The 14,797-nt window shown below is 33.1% G+C and overlaps 1 protein-coding gene across 1 annotated transcript in view; it reads right to left on the bottom strand.

Annotated features, from left to right (window-relative positions):
- Positions 1-5,160: 5,160 nt before the first annotated feature.
- The window catches only part of LOC145270501 (uncharacterized), a 172,660-nt gene continuing 163,023 nt past the window's right edge, over positions 5,161-14,797 (bottom strand). The window contains exon 2 of the transcript XR_013865401.1: positions 5,161-5,371. The gene's annotated coding sequence lies outside the window, so the exon portion shown is untranslated. The remainder of the gene's footprint in view (positions 5,372-14,797) is intronic.

Genomic DNA, 14,797 nt, shown 5'->3' with positions numbered 1-14,797 from the left:
GTATTTATTTGCTCCCCCACCGAGCAAATTAGGCACAAGGCCGATTTTTAATGTGAGGAGTGAAGGGAGGGGGAAGGGGAAAAGGGGACCAGCTCCTGAGAGGTGGGAAATGGGAGCTGGTTAAAGGTCAGACATGTGGAGTTGCCCCCACATCTGGTCTTTGCTAGTCATAGCTAGTCCTAGCTAGTCATAGCTTGCAGCATCTGCCGGAACAGATGGTATTTATTTGCTCCCCCACTGAGCAAATTAGGCACAAGGCCGTTTTTAATGTGAGGTAAAAACCAGCTCCCCTAAAAGTAGGCAAAAAGGGGGCACTCTGGTTACCAAAAATAATAATTGTCCCAGTATAGAGGGTTTCCCCTCCATTGACTGGTACAAATTATCTTAAGTGCAGCATCTGCCGGAACAGATGGTATTTATTTGCTCCCCCACTGAGCAAATTAGGCACAAGGCCGATTTTTAAAGTGAGGAGTGAAGAGGAAATGGGGACCAACTCCCGGGGAGTAGGGGAGCTGGATAGTGACAATTGGCATGAAGGGCCGCCCCTACATTGACCAAGGTCTTATATGTGGAGTTGCCTCCACATGTGGTCTTTGCTTGCAGTATCTGCCGGAACAGATGGTATTTATTTGCTCCCCCACTGAGCAAATTAGGCACAAGGCCGTTTTTAATGTGAGGTAAAAACCAGCTCCCCTAAAAGTAGGCAAAAAGGGGGCACTCTGGTTACCAAAAATAATAATTGTCTCAGTATAGAGGGTTTCCCCTCCATTGACTGGTACAAATTATCTTAAGTGCAGTATCTGCCGGAACAGATACTACACTTTGATCTTGTCCCGAAGGCCAAGTAGTATGTAGTAAAGCTGTATGTTATTACTGGCATAACAAGCTGATTGATATCAGTAATTTTATTTTTATTTGTGAATGGATTCTTACGAGTCTTTAAATGGGAACTGCTATTAAAACCGGAACCACACATTTCACAATGCAGTATTTTCATTGAGGTTTTATTGGGGTAGATGTTCCCGGTGTTCTTTCACCGTTTCTATTGTTATATCTGAGTTTTACGTACTGTCCCATGCTTACTATTTCATTTCAGTGAGTTTTTCATGTGGTTCTTGAGTGAATTCAGTTGTGTATAGGCCATTCCACAAACATTACAAGAATATGGTTTTTCACATGTTTTCTTAATATATACATATATCAATCCTTATATAAGAAGCTAACTGTAATTACAAAGCAATATAGAGAATACATGATAAATCGCACTTCAATTCCTTTTGACGGATTGATCGTTGCTATTTCTTCTGAGTGATTGATTTTGCGCTACGAAACAGATACTGTCAAGCTGATGTCGCTTCCATTCTTTAAGGTTCATCCTCTGGGAGGTCTCGATATATTTCTGCCGGCTCTTTCTTGCTATTTCTGTGGCAGTCTTGTTTAGTGCTTCATCCTCATCTGAGAGACAGCCCTGACCCAAATGCTTGACCAGCTGGGTGACTGATGTTGTTCTGCTGGCTCTTGTCTCTTCATGTTCGTATACTATTGAGAGAGTGTGGTTCTGGGAGCTTCTCAGATACTGACCGGTACTCACTATAGTTGTTCTATGTTGATGATTGATCTCTGAGAGTCCCAGATCTCCTTCTTCCCTGGACAAATACAGCCTTGGTAGACATTGATTTCTATATCTTATTTTATGAAACGTTAGTAGCTTCCGTGTCTTTACATCTAGCCGGTTGATGTCTTTTTGTGGCCAGTCAATGATACTAAAGCTGTACGTTATTACTGGCATATTGATGTCAATAATTTTATTTTTATTTGTTTTACTGTGTATGAATTCTTACCTGAGTCAACGATATGGTTTCTCTCCAGTGTGTGTTTGCATGCAGTATTTTGATTGAGGTTTGTTGGGGTAGACGTTCCTGGTGGTCTCTCACCATTTCTATTGTCCAATGCTTTCTATGGTGGCTTGATACGCATGGTTCATTTCAGTGAGACTAATGTTTTTTCATGTGGTTCTTGAGTGAATTCAATTGTGTATAGGCCATTCCACAAACATTACAAGAATATGGTTTTTCACACGTATGAATTCTTACATGAGTCTTTAAATGAGAACTGCTATTAAAACCGGAACCACAAAATTCACAACGATATGGTTTCTCTCCAGTGTGTGTTCGCATGTGGTATTTTAATCCCGCATTTTGAAAAAAGGCCGCATCGCAAACGTCACATTTAAACGGCTTATGACCCGTGTGAATTTTCATGTGTTTGTTATATGCAGACGTGTTCGAGAAGGCGAACGAACAAATTCCGCAGACAAACGGCTTCTCCCCGGTATGGTTCCGCATGTGTATCTTTAGCGAGAATTTCTCGATGAATACCGAGTCGCATACGCTGCACGAGAACGGCTTCTGCCCGCTGTGCCCTTGAAGATGACGTTTTAGATGAGAGATCCGTGAAAATTTGGATCCGCAAATCTCACACGGATATGGTTTTTCTCCGGTGTGTGTCCTTATGTGCGCTTTTAAGTTTGACTTGTAAGAAAACACGCCTCCACAAATGTCACACGGAAACGATTTGCGAAACGCGGTTGATTGTTTTTTGTCGGACATCTTCGCGGCCTCAATAGTGTTCGGCGATTTTTCGTCAGACATCTTCGCGGCCTCGAAAGTGTTCCCTGTCTGCGTCTGAAAATAATAAACCAAGAAGTAACACATATATCTGAACTCATAAGCAATTAAAAATGGAGTTTATGTTAAAATGTAAAAATGTAATTTATATTCAAAAACGCAATTATTTTCAATTATTATATAATCAGTATAAAAATTTAATACCATATAGGAGCCTATTCGTGACCACACACACATACACACCCACACATATATATACAAGTTAGAAAAGCATTTCATCCAAGGCATGAAAATTGTTAAACAAAATTCAATTTGAAATTTATTTATCTTCAAAGTGTACTTTTATAAATTTTACAAAGTAAGGTATGCAAATTTAATACCTTACTTTGTAAAATGTATAAAAGTGCACTTTGAAGATAAATAAATTTCAAATTGAATCTTGTACCTTTATTTTTAAAGTCTATAATAAAAACATTTTGTTTAACAATTTTCATGCCTTGGATGAAATGCTTTTCTTTTTAAGATTATATCTTATTTAATTTATTAATTTGGATTAAAAAAAAGATGAATGTGCTTTTGTATGTATTTATAATAAAAACTCTCCGCCTCTCTATTTCAGATTGTATTTCTCCTCACACCACAACTCATTTTTGCAATCCCCTCTTTGTATTATTACAGGTCTGAATATTCTTTCTGTTTCAGTTTGTAATTCTCCTCATACCACAACTCTTTTTTGCAACTCCCTCTTTGTCTTAAAAACTTCTTTCAGAATAGAAAATCTTTACAATTTAATAAGGAACATATTTCATATAGGTTTCATTAAAAATATTCAGTAGATAATGAGAAAAATAGAGATGAAAATTTCAAAAGGAGTGTATAACTGGCTACGCTCAATAGTAGTCCTCGCTAGCGAAAGACTTTGTTATTATTGTTATTCTATTTAAAACATTTTGTGTCCTGCGCTTTCGTGCGAGGACTAATATGACTATGCTAAAACCAACACTTTGCTATATGTATACATGGTAAATTTTCAGATTAGGTCCACCTCCACAATTTTCTTTTAAATGACGACTTTTAAAGGTTTTCGGTCATGCTGAATACGAAAATCGCCTTGAAATTTTGCAGAAATAATTATTTATAGCACAGACAAATAGTTTTCGAGACAAAAATACCTGCATTTTGGAATCTAAATCGCTGGTGGCCATGTTTGAATGGGCGGAATATGAAATCGGCAAATCCTTATTTTTTTGGGGGGGGCGGGGTTGTACAACCATCACATCACTCCCATGTGTGATTTCTATACTGATAGGTTTTTTGATATATTTTCACTAGATTATTATTAATTGGACACTAATTAACCAGATTATGACAAAAAATTGAAAAAAAAAAATCATTATTTTGATATTTGCTCACTTTAAAGTTACGTTCTGGTAAATCGGTCACCCATTTTGTTTTTTAAATACGGAAGTGTCTCCGGGAGATATGAAATGGCGTTACGTTGCCGGCACAAAGAAGGTTGATGCACCACAATCGGGGATCTTTGTGCCGGCAAAAATAAACATCAATCTTTGGGGAACTTTGAATGTTTTTCCCGCTTTTCTTTTTTTTTCCTGCCAATATTTTAATCGTTTTTAAACGTTAATAAATTTATTTAGTGTCCCCCGTACTTTTGGCACATTTAATAAGTTCCCCATTAGAACTCTTTATTTTTCGACACACTATTATTTTGTTTGCTATCGATTTTCTCCTGACAAGATGATAGCCGAAAGAGCTCTCGAGAAACTTCCACCTATCATTTTTAAAACTACATATAAATTTTGTACCTCTAAACATTTATTTAAATATATATATATATATATATATATATATATATATATATATATATATATATATCGTTAACAGAGTTTGCGAATGGAAATCCAAGAAACCCCTTAAAGGTGGGGGACGTTGATTTGCCGACAACCATTTTTTTTATTATCAAAAAATCTCCTCTGCAGGCTAAAGGTTGTTTTGGTCATCCATAGCTAAAAATTTGTCTGACGTTACCAAGATGCATCCATGACAGAAATTATTTACTTTGCTAGATAGATAGATAGATAGATAGATAGATAGATAGATAGCAGGGGGTTCATGTTAAGAGACATATTAAATAGATAGATAGATGATTAATGCTAAACATAAAAGAGATAGATAAAAAGAAAGATAAATAGATATATAGATGAATAGATAGATAGAAAGATAGATAGACGGATAGATAGAAAGAAAGAAAGATACGTAGATGGATAGATAGAAAGCAAGATAGATAGATAGATAGATAGAAAGAAAGATAGATAGATAGATAGTCCATCTATCTATCTATCTTTCTTTCTTTCTATCTATTTATCTTTCTGTCTATCTATTTATCTATCTCTCTATCTATCTACCTATCTATTTAAGGTTTAGCATTAATCATCTATCTATCTATCTATCTATCTAATATGTCTCCTAACATGAACCCCCTGCTAAACAAAAGAGACAAAAAACAAACCTTCAAATACAAAAAGTATATATATATATATATATATATTTATATATATATATATATATATATATATTAGCAGACAGCTCGACAAATGTCACGCGGAAATGATTTCCAAAACGTGTTCGCTGGGTTTTCACTGGCCATCTTCGCGGCCCCAAAAGTGTTCGGTGCTTTTTCGTCAGACATCTCTGCAGCCTCAAAAGTGTACCTTGTCTGTGTTTGTCTGAAAATAATAAACCAAGAAATATTATCAATATATCTGCATTTATAATCATTTGAAAATCGAGTTTATATTAAAATGCAAATTTCTAAGAAAACCTCACATGATATAAAAACCAAAAGTATTAATTTTTATTTAATCCTGGACAACGTCAGGTCTTCTGCTTGTATATATATATATATATATATATATATATATATATATATATATATATATATATATATTAGTGATGGGACGACTTCATTCTAAATTTCTGATTCGGATACGATTCCCAATTCTGATTCTTTTAAAATTTATAAATATTTAATGAGAGATTTTCTCAAATGATTTCCTTGTAACTTAATAACTCGATTTGAGCCCAAAACAATAAAGTGTATGTATATTTATATATGTATGTGTGTATGTATATTTATATATGTATGTGTGTATGTACGTGTGTATATTTAGATATGTACATGTGAGTTTATATGTATTTATATCTATGAGTATATGTATGTATATGTGTCTATGTGTTTGTCTGTGTATATATACATTTATATATGTTTGTATGCATGTATGTGTGTATATTGCATGTGTGTGTATGTATGCATGTGTGCATGTATGAATGCATATATATAGATGTGCATGTATATGTAGGTAAGTGTATGTATATATATGTATATGTGTACGTATATGTATTTGTTTGTCGTTAGTGTACAACATACTTGAAAGTTTTCATAAACAGTTTAAAATAGTCGATGACTGAAAGGCAAAACGTAAGAACAAAATATAACAATGCCCCCTCCCATTATTATGAACGGATTTCTAAATATAATCTAGTTATAATAATGTTACTATAAACGTCACATAACGTAAAAAACCAAATATATTAATTTTGTTGACTTTTTTATTTAATCCCGGGCAACGTCAGGTCTTCTGCTAGTATATATATATATATATATATATATATATATATATATATATATATATTAAATTTATTTATACAAACATTGATGGCTACATATGTGCATACATGTTTCTGTAATCACCCGCGTTGGGGGATTACGTCTTCAGGCCAAGAATTATCGTCAATAACTGATATTTCAAACAAAAACTTTTTCTTATTTCGTTTACAAAGTTAGAATGTAACATGGATGGGGGTTATGAGCGGGGAGAGGATAAGTGAGGTCTTTGAACATCTTTTTTATTTCCCTTTTTTTATTATATTCCCTTTTTAAGTTTATCTATCCATCTTTTGGTTTTTACGGCATAAGGTACTTGAGAATTTAGTATTTTTGTCTCGCGGTCAGTAAATTAAAAACATTCCTTAGTGCTATTGAGTACTGACCGGTGTCTTTCAATCCGCACACACTAACACACACTAGAAGCAAACATACGCTTATACCTATACTCAGGAGTGTATATACACTGTTCGCTGTATTTTACTCACACACACGCACTGAAAACAGGCAATAACTATAACGACACACATGAATGAAATTAAAATTAAAATAAATTAAATCGTTTTGTTTAGAAGGATATACGCTTCGTTTCCTCTAAGCTTATTTACTCTATCACTGATTCGTAATTCATCAATTAATGTAGCAACACATTAATTTGCAAGAAAGGCTAAAACAGAGATAATGAATTTGATGTCAATTAAATTTTTAACAATTTCATATCTTTTAATGTGACAGACTGACTACATGGGTAATAAATTCAGGATTTGTTACCACCTTAACTCTCTCACCTCTCCCACTATCACTCATTTTTAATTTTAACTCCCACATAATTTTATGCATTAGCATATTATTAAAAGGTTTCTTCTAAAATTCTTTCAAGTCTGTTATAATAGCATCAATATAAAATTACTTATGCAAAGGATTTTCAATAGATTTTTTTTTCAAAAGTTAAATTTTTCAAGGCCCATTTATTTTTTCAATAAAGAATGTAAGTAATAATGAAATAAACTGCCTGTCAATTATGTTGCTATTTTTTACTTTGTGATTTTTTTCAAATTCTTCTGAACTAGGTTATTATATTTCTGCTTGTCTAATTTATAAAAATTTCTGGTCTCATCCGCCTTAACAAGGATATGCTACGATACTGCGCTTTCGTGTGAAGACTAATAATGTCGTTCCATACTATGCTAAAACCAACACTTTGCTATATGTATACATGGTAAATTTTCAGATTAGGTCCACCTCCACAATTTTCTTTTAAATGACGACTTTTAAAGGTTTTCGGTCATGCTGAATACGAAAATCGCCTTGAAATTTTGCAGAAATAATTATTTATAGCACAGACAAATAGTTTTCGAGACAAAAATACCTGTATTTTGGAATCTAAATCGCTGGCGGCCATGTTTGAATGGGCGGAATATGAAATCGGCAAATCCTTATTTTTTTGGGGGGGGAGGCGGGGTTGTACAACCATCACATCACTCCCATGTGTAATTTCTATACTGATAGGTTTTTTGATATATTTTCACTAGATTATTATTAATTGGACACTAATTATGACAAAAAATTGAAAAAAAAAATCATTATTTCGATATTTGCTCACTTTAAAGTTACAACGTTCTGGTAAATCGGTCACCCATTTTGTTTTTTAAATACGGAAGTGTCTCCGGGAGATATGAAATGGCGTTACGTTGCCGGCACAAAGAAGGTTGATGCACCACAATCGGGGATCTTTGTGCCGGCAAAAAGAAACATCCATTTGGGGAACTTTGAATGTTTTTCCCGCTTTTCTTTTTTTTCCTACCAATATTTTAATCGTTTTTAAACATTAATAAATTTATTTAGTGTCCCCGTAGTTTTGGCACATTTAATAAGTTCCCCATTAGAACTCTTTATTTTTCGACACAATATTATTTTATGATATACGCTTCGTTTCCTATAAGCTTATTTACTCTATCAGTGATTTTCCTACTGTCCTTATTTATCGAATCAATTATGTTGCTATTTTTTACTTTGTGATTTTTTTTCAGATTCTTCTGAACTAGGTTATTATATTTCTAATTTATAAAAATTTCTGGTCTCATCCGCCTTAACAAGGATATGCTGTGATACTGTCGAGTTTTTTTGGAAATGATTTTTGAGAAAGTGTAAATATTAGTGCTAACACTGAATAAATGTAACTGCTAAAAACCTGAGGAATGCCCAATAAAAAATGAATATCTAACCTCATCAGGGGTATACCAGGCTACGATATTCCCAGAACAGAACCCAAGGGATGAAAGATTTTACATAGGTAGTACCCAAATGACATTCACAAATAGATTCTATGGACATACACATTCGATGAATAATCAAACATATGAAAAGGACACTTCCTTATCGTTATATTACTGGAAACTAGTTAGAGAAAATAAAACACCTAGGATAGAATGGAAGATTATTAGAAGGGCCAATACTTGCCACTCATTAAACTCACCATGTCCATTATGCTTATATGTCCCTCAATAACGTTCATCCTGCCCTTAAGTTTACGGTAGACAAAGAAACAAATTCTACTCTTCCGTTTTTGGATGTTCTTGTGTCCAAGACATCCTCGTGTTTTCTTATTTCTGTTTATCGTAAGCCAACCTTTACCGGTCTCTATACGCGTTGGGACTCTTTTTGTCCTACAAATCAAAATATAATTTAATTAAGAATTTATCACATAGGGCCTTGATGATTTGTTTTAAAGTTAATCTTGATGACAAGCTTAAATTCATTACTAAGCCCCTTTGTAACCACGGTTACCCCTTAGATATTGTTGAAACTACTATTAATAAGAAAGTTACCAATTTTTATAAACCTAAAGAAATTATAGTTAATAGATGTCCTTGGCTAGGTAATATCAGTGACCGATTTGCTAAGCAACTCTTTTTGTCTGTGCAACGTTGTCATTTTGCATTGAATCCATGCATTGTTTTTTTCAACCAGACCTATGTTGTCGTCCATTTGCAAAGATGTCCTTCCCTCCCGCATAATAATTCTATTATTTATTTATTTAAATGTAGTTGCAGTGCGCACTATGTTGGGCGAACATCGCAAAGATTGGATTTCCGTTTCCATTTGAAATTTGCATAACGGATCTTTGATGGTACATGTTGTTACATGTACCATCAAAGATCCGTTATATATCTTTTGTCCTCCTAAAATAGAGAATGGTAATTTTCTTTCTGCTATATTTTAATCCAAGATGATTTGCGCCATCAAATTGCAATTTTTCTACAACCAACAGTAACACGCTTCTTTAAATCACTATCTCAACTGGACAAAAACGTTTTCGTAATTAGGAACTTATATTTATTTATCGTTATGCAAATTTTTCACCCTCGGATGTTCTGAATAATACGTATGGTTTTGCGATTTGCAAGCACCTTATAAATAACCATGCGTGTGCTACGAATTTCAGTGCTGACATGTTTACGATCTTGAATAAGTCTCACTCGCCCTTCCATTGAAAAATTCTAGAGACTATTTTTATTAAGTCTTTAAGACCATCTCTTTGCAAGCGAGAAGAAAATCTTTTAGGACTTAATTTAGTTTCTATGTAATTTTTCCCCCCGTTTATTTTTCGCTTTTCTTTTCTCCCCCCCCCCCCGCCATGTTCATAACTTTTTTTAAACTGTATTTTCTTCGATTTATCTGTTGAGCAAAACCTTCATTTCCTTTTTTAAATCATCATGTTGATTAATTTGACCCCCCCCCCTAAAAATTTTCATATATATTATAATAATAATAATGATATGATTATTATGATTATTATTATTATAATCATCATTATAATTGTTGTTATTATTATTATCCCCGTTATTATCCCCGTCATTACTACCATAACCGCTACCATTATCACTATTAACATTAATTTTAAATTGAAGCGAAAAGAAAATCTTTTAGGACTTCATTTAGTTTCTATGTCATTGTCCCCCCGTTTATTTTTTGCTTCTTTTTTCTCCCCCCCCCGCCATATTCATGACTTTTTTTAATCGTATTTTCTTCGATTTATCTCTGTTGAGCAAAACCTTTATTTCATTTTAAAATCATGTTGATTAATCTGTACCCCCCTCAAAAATTCTCATATATATTATAATAAAAATAATGATATGATTATTATCATGTGATTATAATAATAATAATATTATCATTATTATTATAATCATCATTATAATTGTTGTTATTATTATTATCCCCATTATTATCCCCGTCATTGCTAACATTGGATTTACTTCTATCACAACTATTGGTAATACTATCTTTAATGTTTATCTTTAATGCTTACCTATAAGTTTGTCTTTAATTCATCTTTATTTTTATCTTCAATTTTACTTCATTTTTATTTTCATTTTTATTATTGCTACTATTATTATAATTTTCATTACTAATATCTTTCATACTATTCTAATTACCCTACTATTATTATTATTCAACAAATTTGATTCTGTGTATTTTAATTGGAATTTGATGCATCACATTTTAAAATAAGTTTCTTATTCTGTTATCATAAAAACACATGAAATTAGAAATCATTGGATGTTTATTTTATTCTCTTTTCATATAATTGTTTTAAAAATAAGAGATATTAGATATGAAGCCAATGTCCAACAACATATGCCATTGGGTTGTAATAGTACTTACATGATCTGCACAAAAAGAAAATTTCAGTATTTTTGTTTATAAAAATATTTGCCTTTTGGATAATTTCTCTTCTCCCTCTCCTCTCTCTCTCTGTTAAAACTAACTATAAAACTAACTATAAAACAAGACACAAATTGATTATTATATAAGTAGTAATGGTTTTTATACTCCCCCACTTTGACATCTATATGTATACTTAACATCAAGTTAAACGCACTCATAGTCATTTTTGCATCAAGTTAAACGCACTCATAGTCATTGTCAACCTAATCTCCGACCGCCCCCTTATGATCATACTCCCTATACCATAACAGTAGAAACTTATAAATATATTGCCGCATATTACCTTTCAGTTTTAACCCCCCCCCCCACTAAAAAAAAATTAGAAGCAAATTTATAGCCGCCATTTGCTGTTTAGGTGGCACCAATCAAAATCAAAATTAACCACTCCATAGAAAATAGACACCCTACAAACCATTAAAATAAATTACCACGCAGCAACAATACACCCCCTATTTAGCCATAATATATATACCCCTGAATCTCAACACAATGTTAAAGACCATATATAATCTTACATATCATACTATATATAATAAGCTTCTCCTTATTTATTTAGAATTAAATAAAGCTTCCCCCAACACTCTATAATTCCTCTTAATCTTTTTCGTCCCTAATGAACCTTATGCTAGACGCCGCATCTTCCCCATGCTACCTAGCACCTTCTCTACTCTTCTGATGAGAAGCATTAGGCTTCGAAATGCCCTGGCTTAAAGAGTCCCTTCTATCCCCCAAATTTTTCCTGTATTCCATTATTCAATAAATGATCCATTCTATATCTACCAATATATAGTTTTGTGACTTCATTTCATACTCCTGTTGTCCTACTGTATAAGCTCCAATAATTATTGTTGAGCTTGACATTATACGGATAAGTGTCCTTTTGTGGAATTGAACTTTCTCTTTTCCTTTTAAATTAAGCTATATATATATATATATATATAATATATATAATAATATATTGGAATTCTTTCTCATTTCCTTGTACCTATTTGTGAATTATTCCATGGATTTCTGCCTTTTGGATAACTTTGGATCATCTTCCAATTGCGGTTCCCTTGGATTTTACTTGTGCGAATGGAAATTTAACTAACTTTCTTGGATTCTGCATCTTTGGATTTTACCCTCATTGGAAATTTTATCCTTCACCAGACTATCCATTCACGTGAAATCACCTTTTTATTCACTCTATTCCCTCTGCTTCACTTTTTGCTATCAAGTAAGATCTATGACTTACTTGTAGTTTCATTTAATACATTTGCAAGCAAAATCCGATCCCGTATTTTGCTAAATCTTACTCTCTGATGATCAGGAAAATATTTCTCCGAAACTCCACGGATTTAGAACTATCCATTTATTTAGTGTTTCCTTTTTAAAATTAAATATGTTTTCAACTCTTTTTCAAGGTGTTTTTTAACATGTTATACTAACTACTTGTTCTTATTATAAGCTCTATCTCCTATTTACCATCTTGGATCATTTTGGTAAACTTATTCTTATCATATATATATATATATATATATATATATATATGTATCTTAGAATCTTACCATATACTAATATCTGATACCGTATTTTACTAAATCCTACACTCCAATGAGAAGGAAAGGATTTCTTCGAAACTCCACGGATTAAGAACTATCCATTTATTTAGTGTTTCCTTTTTAAAATTAAATAACCATTCCTTCAATAACAAATTCCCATCTCTCTCCTCTCACTCAGTATTGTCATCATCGTTATCGTGTTATGTCAAATATGTTTCCTAATATACAAGAGAGACAAAAAAACATTGTTATCGTGTTACGAGTCTCCCGTTAAACGCGTCTCCTAATATGAACCCCTTGCTATACAACAGGTATAGGGATAAAGAGAGACAAAATACAAGGAGCATATATATATGATGATTGCAACGTCTTGTCAGACGAGCGCCACTCCCTCAGACACGAGCCTAGGTGGAAGGTCAGGCGAACAGTCAGCAGAGTCAGTCGGAAAGAGCTGACATGGTCAGAGGAGGGTCCCCTTAGATGCAAAGGGGTAGAAGTTTAACCATGTAGATCCCGAATTTGAATTCCTGATGTCAAATCCTCTCACAGTATTGTAATCCTTTAAACATATCTCCTAATATAAAGTCCATGAGCCTAAGTGGAAGGTCAGGCGAACAGTCAGCAGAGTCGGTCGGAAAGAGCTGACATGGCCAGAGGAGGGTCCCCTTAGAGGCGAAGGGGTAGAAGTTTAACCATGTAGATCCCGAATTTGAATTCCTGATGTCATCATCATTTCGACCGTCATTCAACAATGTGTTCAGAAATCCTGGGCCCAACTTTTTTCCTAATCTACATTAATGATCTTCCAAATCACATCCTTACATCATTCGTAGACATTTTTGCTGACGACACTACCATCTATGGTAGCACATCTAAGACAGTAAACGACCAAGTTCTCTCCGATTCTCTCTCCTCTGATCTTGATCACGTTGTACAATGGGGAAAGGAGTGGTGGGTTACTTTTAATGCATCCAAAACCAAGCTTCTATCTTTACATCATCAACGTTCCGATCCCCATCTGGCATCAATTAAAATGAATGGCTCTCGTCTTGGGGAGGCCTCAAGTTTTGACAAGCTTCTGGAATGGATATTGTTTATACTGTAAAAAGAATATGAACCCCCTGCTATACAAGAGAGACAAAAAACAAACCTTCAAATACAAAGAGTATATATATATATATATATATATATATATATATATATATATATATATATATATATTTACCGTCATTGGAAATTTTACCCTTCACCAGTTTCATTTAATACTTTTGCAAGCAAAATCTGATACCGTATTTTACTAAATCCTACCCTCCAATGAGAAGGAAAGGATTTCTTCGAAACTCTACGGATTAAGAACTATCCATTTATTTAGTGTTTTCTTTTTAAAATTAAATATGTTTTCAACTCTTTTTCAAGGTGTTTTTTAACATGTTATACTAACTACTTGTTCTTATTATAAGCTCTATCTCCTATTTGGTTTTATCGAGCTTTTACATCTGGTTGAGATTACTTTATAAATATTAATTCTTTAATATTTATAATTTACTTTAATTTTATCATCTTGGATCATTTTGGTAAACTTATTCTTATCATATATATATATATATATATATATATATATATATATATATATATATGTATGTATGTATCTTAGAATCTTACCATATACTAATATCTGATACCGTATTTTACTAAATCCTACCTTCCAATGAGAAGGAAAGGATTTCTTCGAAACTCCACGGATTAAGAACTATCCATTTATTTAGTGTTTTCTTTTTAAAATTTAAATATGTTTTTAACTCTTTTTGCGGTCGTCAAGAAAGTAGGAAAACAAAGTAGGAAATAAATTTATCAATAGACAAAGATAGGTATGGGTAGATTTAAATTCGGGTGTAACGATTGACCGAAAGGTCGAGAACAATGGATTAAGGATCGAAGAATGTGCATGTAGAGAACAATAGGAACAGCACTTGATGGAGAGTGTCAGTTGGGCGCTTAGTTAGTTAGCATCTGATCAACTTTAATCATAATAAAAAATAGAATAATTAACCTTTTTTCTGATTGGTCTAAAACTTTTGGTTATTTGAAAGCGCCATAAAAAAGAAATAAAAAAAAACTGCCATCTGTTAGCATAGCTAGAAAGCAATCGTTCGTTTTGGAAATTAGAAGAGCATCGTCACCCCCCTCCCCCAGGGCATCTATACTCTGGTAAGTTG

The sequence above is a fragment of the Euprymna scolopes genome, chromosome 46 (genome assembly GCF_053919585.1).
Source record: "Euprymna scolopes isolate OS-2025 chromosome 46, ASM5391958v1, whole genome shotgun sequence".
NCBI classification, from domain to species: Eukaryota; Metazoa; Mollusca; class Cephalopoda; order Sepiida; family Sepiolidae; genus Euprymna; species Euprymna scolopes.
This window is presented reverse-complemented; position numbering and strand designations above follow the sequence as displayed.